The sequence below is a fragment of the Zosterops lateralis genome (genome assembly GCF_965231275.1).
Source record: "Zosterops lateralis genome assembly, chromosome: 1".
NCBI lineage: Eukaryota > Metazoa > Chordata > Aves > Passeriformes > Zosteropidae > Zosterops > Zosterops lateralis.
Genome location: NC_139762.1, coordinates 23449222 through 23463010, shown reverse-complemented (window position 1 = coordinate 23463010; position 13789 = coordinate 23449222).

Genomic DNA, 13789 nt, shown 5'->3' with positions numbered 1-13789 from the left:
GTAAAATATTTATCAGCAGCACAGGACTCTAGAAGAAAGAAGTGTTTCTCTCACAAAGCTGAAATTCTAATGATTCCACTTTTAACAACAGAAGAACAAGTGTCACTTGCCAGTGGCTAGTTACTATACTTCAAAATACTTTTAATGTGTTTCAAGACTAAATGAGAAGCACAACAAAAGCTCTTGAAGATATTCTAACTTAATTTCAGCACATACTATCAGTCCGACTGACCTGTGGTTACTAGTATTGCTCATTGTGCTTGTTTCCCAATCTCATTTGCCACCTGTTCCTCATTTACTGTCTCTTGAAGAGTGCTCATGGGTAACCCATTTTGAGAGGTATGGGGTGCAACATTCACTTCATTTTTTGAGTTTTCATACATCTGGCTGTGGTGACAGCCAGAGAAGTCCAGCTTTCTAGCTTCCCATGGCATTCCACATTAACCCCAGATGGCTCTGGCATGTGTTTCAGAGTGGGATCTTATGTCTTCTTTCCCAAGACATTGTGATTCCCTTCTGTCTTCCTACAAAAGGGAAATGCTGACTGATGTGCTTGCCCAAAAGCAGGAATAGGAGTTATCTCTAGGAGCTCACGTGAACAGTTTTATCTGCCAAAGCACCTCAGTTCAGACCTGCTTTAATCCTGCTGTCTCAGTCTCTCTTCAGTGTACCCACTGTTGAAAAGCTTGGTGATAATTTGGGCATGTTGAGAAGCAGATCACATGCATTTTACCCTGTGCCTTATGCCATGATCTGAGCACGTGTTTTCAGCAGTGATATGATAGTACACACTGAGTACCAAGCCTCATTTGTTATACCAGTGAATAAATCTCTAGGTCTCAAGACTTCCTATTTTACAGTCATAAATGTGCATGCACACTGTAGGCACCTGTTGGCATACTGTCAATTATGGTAGCATTAGAAAAATATTGAGGGTATAAGAGCAGGCTGCTCAGACTTTTTCAGTACTAAATACACATACATTGAATCACCTCTTCTATTTAGAAATCATAAATTCTGTTACATGAAAGTTCATATTCATGGGCCATTAGCTTTGTTTATCACTTAGAGTAATTAGTATAAATTCATAGAATCATTTAGGTTGAAAAAGACCTTTAAGATCATCATCCAACTATCAACCTAACACTGCCAATTTCACCACTAAATCATATCCCTAATTATAGAATCACTTATATTGGAAAAGACCTATAAGATCATTAAGTTCAACTGTAAACCTAACATATTCTCCCTTCTTCAAATGTCCTGGACAAATAGAGATTTTTAATTTCTCATTCTATTGTATAAAAGCACTTGGCAGTGCTCCACTTTCTCTTCTACAGTAAGAGAATAATTTGAATATTAATGTAAATATACAGATTTCATATACACATTTTCAGTTACATGCTGTCAGAATTCCACAATACACAGACTGCAAAACATCGAAGATGAAGATTCAATAAGTCACTTTCCATTTAAAGAGCTGTCTCAGTGTTTCCCCTGATGTTTTGAGCACAACATTTGTCCTGCTTACACTGATATAAGAATCAAGATCTGTTGAGTTAGCTTTTTTGCTTTTAAGTGCAAGGATTATCACTGAATTAATAGTTATGTCCCTTTGATACTTTCTTTGTAGGACTGGAAAGGGGCAAAGGAGCTTTTTTACATGCAGTTCTGTTTTTTCTGTGCATAGAATATCCCAGTAATTAAGTCAGCAAGCTGGAACAGGTGTGCATGTTGTCAAGAAAGCAGGAGTTAACATTGAAACTTAAATTAATGCAGCTTGTTTCAGGCAAACTCAGTAAACACATTTTGTCAGTTTTGTAGTCAGAAATCATCTTTAAATTCTGACAGTGGTAAATTAGACAGTTTTCCATTACAGCCTAGAAAATAAAAGTGTAATTGCCACTTGCATCTGGTAAAATGGATTTTGCGTTGTGATATTTAACACACAGTGAATGAGAAAGCTAAAATCAATAAAAAAGTAGACAGAAATTTTGTGATTTCCTTCAATTTTCTTATTGTTGCCTAGGAGCACTAGGTAATTGATGCAAGTATTTATTGAGGAGGTTCGGATACCCACTCTCTTTGCATAATATTTCTCTGTGAAATATTAATATTTCAGCTGGAGTTCATAGCATATGTAATGAATGAAGTGCAACAGGTAGGTAGTAAGTAAGAGGGACATTTTCAGAAGTGGAAGCCGCCGCTTTAAGGATGTCCACAGGCCAACATGAAAATATAATTTTTGAATATTGAGGACTGCAGCAGCCTCTCCTCAGGGGGCCACTTTGCTTGTGGGCTCAGACTGCAGAAGTTCTGGGCAGTTGTCAGGTAATTTGATGTGTACATTGTTGGTAAAGGGGGTTCCCCTTCACCTGAGGTCCCAGACTTTTGGGTGGTAGAAATGCTGTCCATGGGGTAGCTCTAACCTTGGTTGAACACCTCTGGCCATGTGCATCTGTGTACAAGGATGGCACCCTCTGAAAATGCATCATCACCAGTTTTGTTTTTAACAACCACTGAAAAGATGTGGTGAAAAGAAGACAAAGTAAAATCCCTATAAACACTTCCTTGAAAAATTAAAATTTTGGGCCATTTTAATACACTGATGTCATTGATACCACAGAGTTTCTCTTTGCTCAGACGTGGCATAGCTGTGGTGACATTGCATATATATATTAAAGCTTCAAGAATAATTTGAAGAGAATAATTTATTTGATGTATTGATCTGCCCTCTCACCTTTTTTTTCTGTCTTGTCCATTTAGACAAAAAAGTTTTTGGTCATATCCTGACCCCAGGAGAGTCGGTAGTAAAATTCTGATAGACTTCACCAGAGCCTGGATCTTACCCTGGGGGTTTTAACTCAGCAGCTCTATGGAGCCTTGATATTTACAAAGCAAAATGGACCAATTATTTAAACAAGGATACAAGGGATGAACAAATAGTTTTGTGAGCACTAAAGAAGAGATGCTTGCTCTGGGCTCTGGGTCAATTCTCCAGTGTCTAATAAGATGTGAGTGCATACCTCAGGCTTTGCCTCAAGCTTCCTTTTGATAGACTGCTTTCATGAGGCTATTGGAAAGAAAATACTTCAGAGACCTTTGCCCCTTTGTCAAATCTAGTTTTAGTTAAGCAATAGGCAGGAATATTACTCAATGAGAGGGAAGAGAGGAAACACAGAAACAGAGAATGATTTCATATGCCACATACTCTAGAAAAACATTTTAAAATTAATAATTTCAGAAGAATTTTAATTGGCTCCTAATTATTTCTGTTTTATTTAGAGCTTTTTAGCATTAATCTCAAAAGGAAATTTTAATAGAGTCTTCCTTTTAGCTAGATGTAATTCTCTAAAGTGTGCTACAATGAAATCTAATAAGCATGTGTGTCTCTTCAGTCTTAGGGTTTCTTTAAAATTAATTTGTGTGGAGGTGTGACTAACTAGACCATCAGAAACCAAGGAGAAGAAGTGAGGGAGAAAAGCAGCTTTTTCCAATTTCTGTTGCTTGACCTCTACATGCACCAAATGATAAAACAGAGATAATACCTGTGTTTTGCACAGATACCCATACAGCTAAGCTTGGATCAAAACACTTTCTAAGTTTACAGAAAGATATGACCTTTTTAGATTTAAGGGAAAAATATTTTGGAGAACTACAACTCACGTAGATGAAGCATATACTTGCATTTCCAGAGAATCTTAAAATAAAGCATAAAAAACAAGTAACAAAAGTCATTTGGAAAAGAATAGCCATAACACAAATGGATAATGAATTAAATGAAGATCTCAGGCTAAAAGACCTGTAGAAACAGAGAGAGCAACTAGCAGCAGAAAACCTACTTCTATTACCCAAATTGTGCACCCATTTTGTGCAAGAATTACTAAATTTATCTTCTTGGAAGTTTGTAATCTGTTTATGAAAATTCCACAAGTTTTCAACACTGTTTACTTGTGTAGGTTTTGAGCACCTTCAATTTGTGATAATGTCAGTAAGTGCATTTAGCAGAGTACTGGGAAATCAGAAAAATCTGCTCTGCACCTTGGAATGTCCAGGAATTTTATGTACTGGAGATATTAATAATTTTCTGGAAAGCATTATGTTTCCTGGATATGAGTTTGTATTTTACACTTTGACAGCCAAAACGTGGATATAATTTCAAACTCTTATATACAGTGACACGGCATTGAAGAGCTCTGAGCTATTGATCAAAACACGGAGGAGAAAAAATTACAGACTCAGAAATGAATTTAAGTGAAGGACTTCAGCTTTATGACTTTAACAAAGCAGCTGGGCAACAAATGTCTAAATCACACTTACAATGGTGGCAGTTAGATGTCAGTGCATGGCTACAAGCATCCAGCTGTGAATCAGTGATTTGCGGCAGAATTCCCTCTTCAGCCTGTACAAGGACATAGCCTTTAGAGCTGGGATAGAGGTTATCAAGAGAAGATTCTCCTTAAGTCTCACATTTCTCTGCTGCTAGGTGGTCTGGATTCAACCAGCATAACTGTAGTAGTCTCACTGAGTTTCTTAAGTTGGTGGAAAATGTAAGAAATCAAAGTTGAAGTATAAACACCCTCAAAGATGTTCCTGTTCTCAACTGTCTATATAGGTGTCTGGAGCAACCATCAACCTCTGCTAGGCACTTCAATTAACTATCTGAAATTAGACTGATTGAATCTAGCTGTGGTCCATCAGACAGGTCTATCTCACCCTTGAAAAAAGGTAGAGTGATTCTAGACAAATTGGTCTTGCCTTTCTGAATATGGAAATTTCGTATCTCTCAGTGCTTGTATCATAGTGAGAGGGAAAAGAGATGAAAAATATAAGCTGACAGAAATAACTTTTAGATCTCCAAATAATATGAAAGTGCATTCTACTGCTAAGGTTTAAAAGAATGTCTGAGAGTGAAGGCTAGAATTTAGTTTGTTCAAGACTTAATCTTCTCCAGATATTGAGTCAGTGTGGGTTTTGATGAAGAATTGAAACAAGTGTCTAGCCCACATCACATTCTGTGGTACAGTCATTCCCACTGGTGGGAATAGGAGCACTAAGGATACGAAGCAAATGAATAGAGATAGGTGTACCATAATTGCAAGCAAGTGAAAAAGTGTTTTTATATCTTTTGACAATCTGTTTCCATACATCATAAATTTATGCTGCACAGCCTCATAAATTCATTCCACTATGCCTCATTGTGCAACTCTTCCCAAGTTTTTAAATCCAAAGGGCAATTATTCCTTGGTGTTTTCAGAAGCAGTTAATCCATGGTGTGCTCCCTGCTGAATCACAGCCAGATTTCTTGAGTCTTCCACTTCAGTGTAATTCATCTGGGCCAGCTGCAGAATTGGAATACCTGCATATTCAGAAGTGAATTTTACTCCTTATATTTGCAGCAATGCCAAGGGATCTGCTTGGCAAGTTTATATCCTAGTGGAATCTGACTCCCAGCACTGAAGAATTCAAACTCAAACTTTCTACGGTCCAGACATCTCAGGTGCTCTGAAACAGTCCTACAAGAATCCATAGCAAAATACAGGTAGCCCACATGGCTAATGTGATGATGCTTTTGTCAAACTGATTCCAAGCTTATGTTTGATCCCAGCATTGAAGATGCTTACCTAAAAAAGGCCTTATCAGCTTTCAGAGGACACATGTTTGTGTCCATATTCATTTATTGTGATCCTGACCCTCTTTCTCTACTGGTTGTTTTGTGAACACATTAATTTTAGTGACAATACTAACACATAAATTGTCCATTCAGTCATTCCAACACACACATAGAGCTGCTCCTCTGCAGCCTGAAGAATGAGATTGCTAATCTTGAAAGCCAGAAAAAAGGCCTCGGGAAAGGCTGATTTAATCAGTTGACTCCCATTGCTATGAAGGTGATTTCTGAGTGCGTATCCTATAACCTGAAAGCAATATGGGTTTGGAATACATATCACCTTTCTTGTCTTGACATCACTAGCAGCTTTAGTAAGAAGAACTCTTTTTTAGTTTATTGCAACACTGTGACAGATGAGATCTTCCTGATCCTATCACAGTTCAAGACCACATATGAAGTGGATTCAGTAAGACCTTCTTTTTGCTCTTGCCTCGAGCTTTAGATGATAAAAAATACCGGAAAAAGACTTGCATTTTGACAAATCCCACCAAATATTTTTAGAAACCTTATCCTAACCTACTTATCCAGCAGTTTCTGCCCAAAGTCCTAAAGTTTTGGACTGACACTGTGACTGGTAAAGCTCAAATACTGTATGAATGTGACTGGGCTCCCCAAATTTGCATCTCCTACAAAACATGACTGTGCTCCTGTGGATGTTGAGAGTGACAGACTGTGGAAATACACTCCCTTTGCTGGCTGCCACTTCTGCAGGCACTCACTGACAACAACTACTGTCACCTAAAGCTCTAAGGTAGACTGCTGTCCAGTACTGTAGTTTTGAATTTTCTTTGGACCTCAGCTTCCACTAGCAACATTTTCAGGCTTGCACTGAGTAGTTTTGGATGGGCTACTGACTTGCAGTTTAGAAGACTGCTGGTGTTCAAGTAGAGAGTTCATAACTAACATAACTTGAGGTCTGTTGAAAACCCAGTTCTACATTTGTGTTAAAAATACCTCTCTTGGTGGCAATAATGTTTTGAATTAGTTGTTTTTCTATGCCATTATTGAAAGAAAATAGAACTCAGTTGTCTTTGGAGTTTCAGAAGCGCTGTATTTTTCTTCCCAGTAGATTTGTTTCATTCATTTTCAGTTTGTTCCTGTAATTTCTGGGCATTAAAATGAGGGTAGAAACATGAAAGTTCAGGAAATTATTAGGCAGACATATTCCCAGGACAATCTGACACACAAAATAATAAATCTTTCAAAATCAAAGAAGGTCCCAATGCAAAGTGGAAATTCAGATACCCTTCCTAAGGGTAACCATCTAGGGCAGTTTTGTGTACACCACAATTCCAACTCCACTTTTTTTTCATTGCCTGAGATGCAGCCTAAATTATTAGGAAAATTTTGATGTGAAGGCATGAACAGTACAATCATATAGACTTTAAAAGCTTATTTTGACTGAAACTTTAGGCTTTTAAGCATTTTTCTACAGTAGCCCTAAATCTTGTGGTCAATAACTGTGTAACATACTGGATGCTAGTGTTGTCAAATATTTCACTCCATGTTCTGGTGGCCCCAAGTTCTGATGTACCTTTGTAACCAGTGATTTTTGCTACAGGAATTAGAGAGGAACAATTCGGAGAGCAGATACCACCCCACAGTATCTTACCTTGTTATACAGTCAGTGGATAAATCCTGTGGGTGTTCCGTATCAATATTCAAACCAAAGGAAGTATGAATATAAAGTAGTTGCTGAAATTTTGCTTTTCTGTTCACAAAAATTTTTGAACAATAAGTAGGAGAACTATTCAAAACCACTTAGAACTATTGATGAAAATAGAACTATGCTTCATGATTACATCAATTAAAATTGTATAGTTCTTCATGGTGGGGGGTTACGTGCCATATTTCAGTTCTCATCAGACAGGCTGTAGTATATATAGTGATAGGCTGGATTTGTATACGCATCTCTGTAAATTCAGACCTTGGATTATGAATCCTTTTTTTCCCCAGAACAGTCTCAATGAGCTTTATTATGAAGATTACTGTTAAAAAACTTAGGTGACCAGAATTCATGGTAAAGCAGCTGATGGGAATGGCACATCCCCCTGCACCCTCCTTGACCTCGAAACCCAAAAGCTTCTGTGTTCTCAATGTGTTTAGGAAAGTTAATGAAAATATAGTTTTATATTTATGAGATGAGTTGAAAGAAAAGTCTCAAAAAAACTCCACAATATTTTAAAAGCAATTTTAGTCCTAATAGAGCCAGACAATAGATGTACCAGTTTCACTAGATTTGCTTCAATTCCCATTTGAGTCAATGGAGAGAATCCCATTGGCTTTAAGTAGAAATTAGATTAGCAGGATTTATGAAGCAATTGTGTTTTATCTGTGTTAGGAATAGGAAATTCTTGAAATTATCTCATTTTTGAGAAAATCAAATCTCTGTACCTGGACTTCAGATTGCGTACTGAGAGAGAGGCAGGAAAAGCCAAAGTTCCACTTAACTCAAATAGTCTGTTTGTAGTGCAATGTGCAGAGATACAGAAAATGCCTTCCATATCAGGATGGTGGTAAAATCAATAGTCCCATCCTTAACAATAGAAAGTAGTAAGTTTGGGGAGCAAAAATAAGCATACAGAGTGCTCTCAAATTATGGAAATTTTAGCCATTTTTCTTATAATCTTTATTTTTATTTACATCAGGCTTGTGATCTTGAGACGAGTTGCTCTGAATTAAAATAAAAGGAGAAACAAAAATGTGTATACAGACGAGCTTTGCAAGTTGTGTCTTTCCATGGTAAAGCATCACATCCTGTAGTAACTGGAAAAATAATGGCCCCTTTTCTTCTCACCTTTATTTCACAAAGCCTGTGTGTGAGCTTCTTTTCTCTTTTGCCTTTAACACAGCCTCCTAATTTAGCCAACATTTAATTTATGAATGGGTTCTGAGCAAAAGCTTCATCCTATTTTCAAGCTTCTTGAGGGTACAGAGGCAATCAAATCCATCTTTAAATGAAAATGATGAATGTAAGTCAAATAAGTCCTATATATTTTTTTCTAATGACATCAACTTCTCTTTTGCCTGCCTTACCTAGAAGCCTGCATGGTCCTTGTCTGTGAAAGACTCATACTTCACTCAGCAATCTCAGAGAGTTTGATTTAGGATAAGGATTTTACTGCTGCCTATTTTTATAGCCGAGGTTTATATATATATGTGTTCTGCAGTTCAGTGAGGTTAGAGGTGTGTCATGCTGTAGAAGCATCAGTGCTTTGTATTCTCCCCAGTTTCACTGGAAAGGTGTTACTTCTTTGTATTGAATTTTTCCCATTATTCAAAGAGCATTTGATAATTTAACAAATAGATCTGTATTTTGCAAACCCCTCAGTATTGACCTGTCTTTACACAGATATAATACTACATGGAGAGAACATAGGAGGCTGTAGTTCCTTCCCCCAAATTACCCTGGGAACTAGAGAGCAGCTACAGTCTCCTTGCTTATCTTTTACATCTCAGCCAGAGCCATCTTTGTTACCAGGACTTCTATTGAGAAGTCACAAGTCCTGCAGATAAAATAGGGACTGATTCCTTTTATAGTGAGACTTCAAAAAGTCTTTAGTGTTATACTCAGTTGTACACAAATGAGCTCACATGGAGATTATAGTGCCAGCTCAGAGAGATAATGTGGACAGCATTATAGGTCTTTGTGGGCTTTGAAAATTGTGACTCAACTTTAATATTTTGTAGTCTTTAAAAAGCATTAAAATGAATAGTCTAAAGGCAGTCAGATACATGCTTGGCCAGCTTGGTGTCTTCAAAATTATATTGTTAGGCATGTTTATTCAAATCAATGATCAAAAGGGATAACTGGATGAGAATTCCTTAAGTGTTTTATAATGGCTGTGGATTACAGAGTAAATCTTACACATTTTACAGTTAAATTGAGTTTATGTGCCTACAGAAACAACTGCTGCTGTAGTTTGGGGGGAGGTGTGTCCTCCACTACCTTTCTTAAATCCAGACATCAATAAAAACTTATAGAATACAGAAATGCCCCAATGAAACTCTGAGGGTTTTGAAGTTTCTGCATTTGATAACCAATTTAAATACTGTAATCCTTAATTGTTTTATTTGTATCATTTTTTTACAAGTACATAAAGGAATAGTTAAGTCTGACAGTGATGCAGCTGGAAAACTGTGAAGATTAGAACCTTGACCTTGCAATTTTCTTGTTGATATGCAGCAGGATATAGTGTTGTGATGCTCAGTTGGGTGCTGCCATTTCGGAACATGTAGCTGCAAATGAGGTACCTCTGCTGCCTGTAAGGCATTGGGAGAAGTGTGATAGTCCCAGAATTGCAATATAAAACAGAGGGTGTAACTGAGTACCTACAGGAGTAGGTCTGAAATTGCCTTGGGCACTCAATCCCATGAGTATGGAGTGGTTGTATGGGGTTAAATGAAAGTTCATGCCTGGAACTATTATATTAACCTTCCCTTCAAATAGGTGAAGAAGATGCCTTGCTTTTGCTTGGAAAATTGGCAGCTGTAGAAGCTTTGTTTTTGAGGTAAAGCCTTTATTTCTAGACTCCAGTGCCAGGACTGCTTATCCATTCCTTATGACTGTTTAGGCACAATGCATAAGGAAGGCTAAGAACACAAATCAAAACATGATACTTCTTTCTTAATCTCTTTCTGATAAACCAGGAGTCCAGTCACTGATGCTCAGTGATTTCCTGCATTTCCTTTCTTTTATGCAATGACCCTTGTCTTTCTTTCCACAGCATGGCTCCATGCTGCAGGGCAGGGCAGGAACTGCATTTCTGCTGCCTTACTGATTCTGCTATCTTTAAATACGAGGTATGAACCTTCAGCTGAAGGAAGATCAAACTGTCATGTTCTATGGAAGTCCCATAAAGCTTAGTGAAGTCCCATAACTGCTTGGTAAAGCTGAGCCAATGTCCTTCCCTGCATTTCCTATGCAGATCTCTTTTGCATACAGCATTAAGCGTCACCAGCAGCTTTAAGTCTGCATAGGTAAAAACCTACTGAATAACATTTAAAAATCTACCTTATAGAGGCAGTGACTTTGAGGATCCTTCTCAGGATCTGATAACACAGAATCCCAAATGTTTGAGGTTGGAGGGGACCTTTTGTCTAACCCTCCTGCTCAAGCAAGGTCACCAAGAGCAGGCTTCTGAGACACTGTCTGTGACATGGACAGAGCTTTATTAAGGTGATGATGGATCTGTCTTCATGTAGAAACAGAACCTTTTAAATTTCACCAGAAAAAGATGCCAGTTGTATGAGAAGCCATTCAGCGCTTTTGAGGATTAAAGTTTTAGCCTTAGATCTGTACTCAGGTGATGTCTGAGCATATCATTACTTTTGGTGGATTGCTCTTGTGTATGCGATTTTTCAGATTAGATATAATAGATATCCAGCAGGTTAATGTCTGTGAACCCTGGGGGGTATTCTCTAGGGTGAAAACAATTCAGCTTAATAAGGAGAGGACCCTCTGGTATCAGTTCATCAGATGCCACAAGCGTTGCAGTCTGTAGGGCAAGATTTAGGCCCTTCGATCAGGTAAACAGATATTTTGCTATAAAGACTACACTGGTACAGGCTGAAACAACTAATGAAGATGCACTTTTGGAATATTTTTATATTAAATGACTGCCCAGGGAAAGGGGAGATGGGACTCGTTGTGGATATTACCCTGAAGCACAGTGGAGGATTTAATGGATGCTTTTCTTTCACCGGGAAAGGTCCAACTCTGCTTATATTTTTTTTCCTGCTGTACAGATTCCTATAATCTTAGTTCTTTGGATGCTAGCCCATTCAGCACTTCTCTTGCTTTAAAGATGGCCTGTCTAGAGTTTATTTTGCCTTTCGACAGCACAAGTTTAAAATTTAGATAAGATTGGGTAGCAGGAGTAGCAAATACAGCGATTACATGAAGTGCAAAAGTTGAAGTTGCCTGTACCATGTAATTTAGCCATTTTCAAGGTAGTTAGATAAGAATTCCTGTGAAGCATGTCTGGACTTCGAGAACAATATTATTTTTTGTTAGCTGTGGTTTCAACTTATGGCTCTTGTGGCAATCATTTTAGCATACTCATTTCTGAACAGGTATCCCCTGTAGTGCAGTCAATAGGAGAAGCAGGTAGTGAAACAGCTGTTAATTTTCCACCACGAATGAATACTCCATCCTGCTTAGTAGATGTTTCCCCCTTGCAAGTTCAATAAATATTTATGTCAGCCCTGCTGTCAAGTAGTAGTCTCAGTAACAGACAGTTGCTAAATTAAGATACCTTCCTTGGCAGTAATAGAAAGCTAATAATAAATTTCCTTATGCAAGCCTTGGAGAAGATTTGCCTTTATAATTATCATAAGAGGTTGAACTGCAGTTCCAATAATAATGAAACAGAGGGGCAGGCTGTGTTACCACTAGGTGAATATAGGTGAAAGAAAATAAAGAAATCAGGTTCCCTTCCTTGGTAGTGCTGTTTCACAGGGGCAGCTGCAAGCAAACTCAAGGAAAGAAGGCAGAGGAGTTGGGAGATGGTGCTGCTGACTATGACTTGATCACAGAGGTATTTCTCCATCAGTGTGTTCTGGCAGCTGTAGGCATAGGTCCCAGTACAGACAGATGCATGCTAGTAGGCAAGAAGTGCAAGAAAACTGCCACACATTCAACCAGACCTACTTTTTCCTTCCATTCACCCCTCATCTTCTCTGTCTTTACTGTTGTATCCCCAGTAGAATGGGCAGATGGAGAATTACAGCTGCTTTTTGCAGCTACGGTTCAGGAAAGAGACCTTGGAATCATCATTGACAGATCTCTGAAATCATTGTCTCAATTTGCAGCAGCAGCTAAAAGAGCCAACAACATATTGGACATCAGCAGAAATGGTATTGAGAACAAGACAGACATCAGCATTTTGCCATGATATAAAACCTTAGTGCACTCCCATCTTCAGTGCTGTGTGCAATTCTAGTCTCTGCATCTCAAGAAGGACATGGCAGAGATAGAGAAACTACAGAGAAGGGGAAATAAAATTAAGATGGTGGGACAATGGTTTATGCTGAGAAACTATAAAAAATTAGGAGTTTCCATGAAGGGAAAGAGTACAAGGAATACAGAACCATTTTTCACCAAATTTCATATGACCATATTTAGGCTGGACTCATCAAAACCTGTAGATCAGTAACAAATAAAGAAAGCACTTCTCCAAACACTGGCAGACTTCACCGAATAGTATCTCGCCAAATTGCTGAGGTTGGAAGGGACCTCTAGATATCATCTAGCCCAACCTCCCAGTTCAGAGCAGGGTCAGCTAGAGCCAGACGCTCAGTGCTGTGTCCGTATGGGTTGATTATCTCCATGGAGTCTATAAATTCTCTGGGCAACATATGACAGTGCTTGATCACCCTCATACTAAAATCTTTCTTTCTTATGCCTAAATGTTTCAGTTTCAGTTTGTGCTCATTGCCTCTTGCTCTGTCACTGGGAACCAATGAGAAGAGTCTGCCTCCACCATCTTTGCTTAACATTGTGAGGTATTTATTCAGATGGTGAAGATCCCCCCCAAAAGCCTTCAATAGGCTGAATAAGCCATCAGCCTCTCCTTGTATGAGAGATGCTTCAGTCTCAGTCCATCTGCATGACCCTTGGCTGCACTTGTTCCAGCGTGTCCTCTTGCACAGGTAGCCCCAAACTAGACACAACACTCCAGGTGTGTCTCACCAGTGCTGAGCAGAGAAGGACAACCACTTTTAACCTGCTGGCAGTGCTATTCTTAGTGCAGCACAGGAAGCTGTTGCTGCAAGGGCCCAGTTGTGGCTCCTGTTCAGCTTAGTGTTACCAGTGATCCCCAGGTCTTTTTCTGACAAGATGTTTTCCAGCTGAGTGGCCCCGAAAATACTGGTGCATTTTTCTCCAGGCACAAAAGTTGGCATTTTCTGCCTGTCAAGATGCCTCTAAATGGCAGCACAGCCATCTGATGCGTTGATCACTCCTCCCAGCTTTATCATCTGCAAAACTGCCGAGAATGCACTATCCAGATCACTAATAAATATATTAAACAATATTGGCACCATCATTGATCCCTGATGTACAGAGCTGGTATCTGGTCTCCAACTAGACATTGTGCTGTCTGCAGGAGACTATGG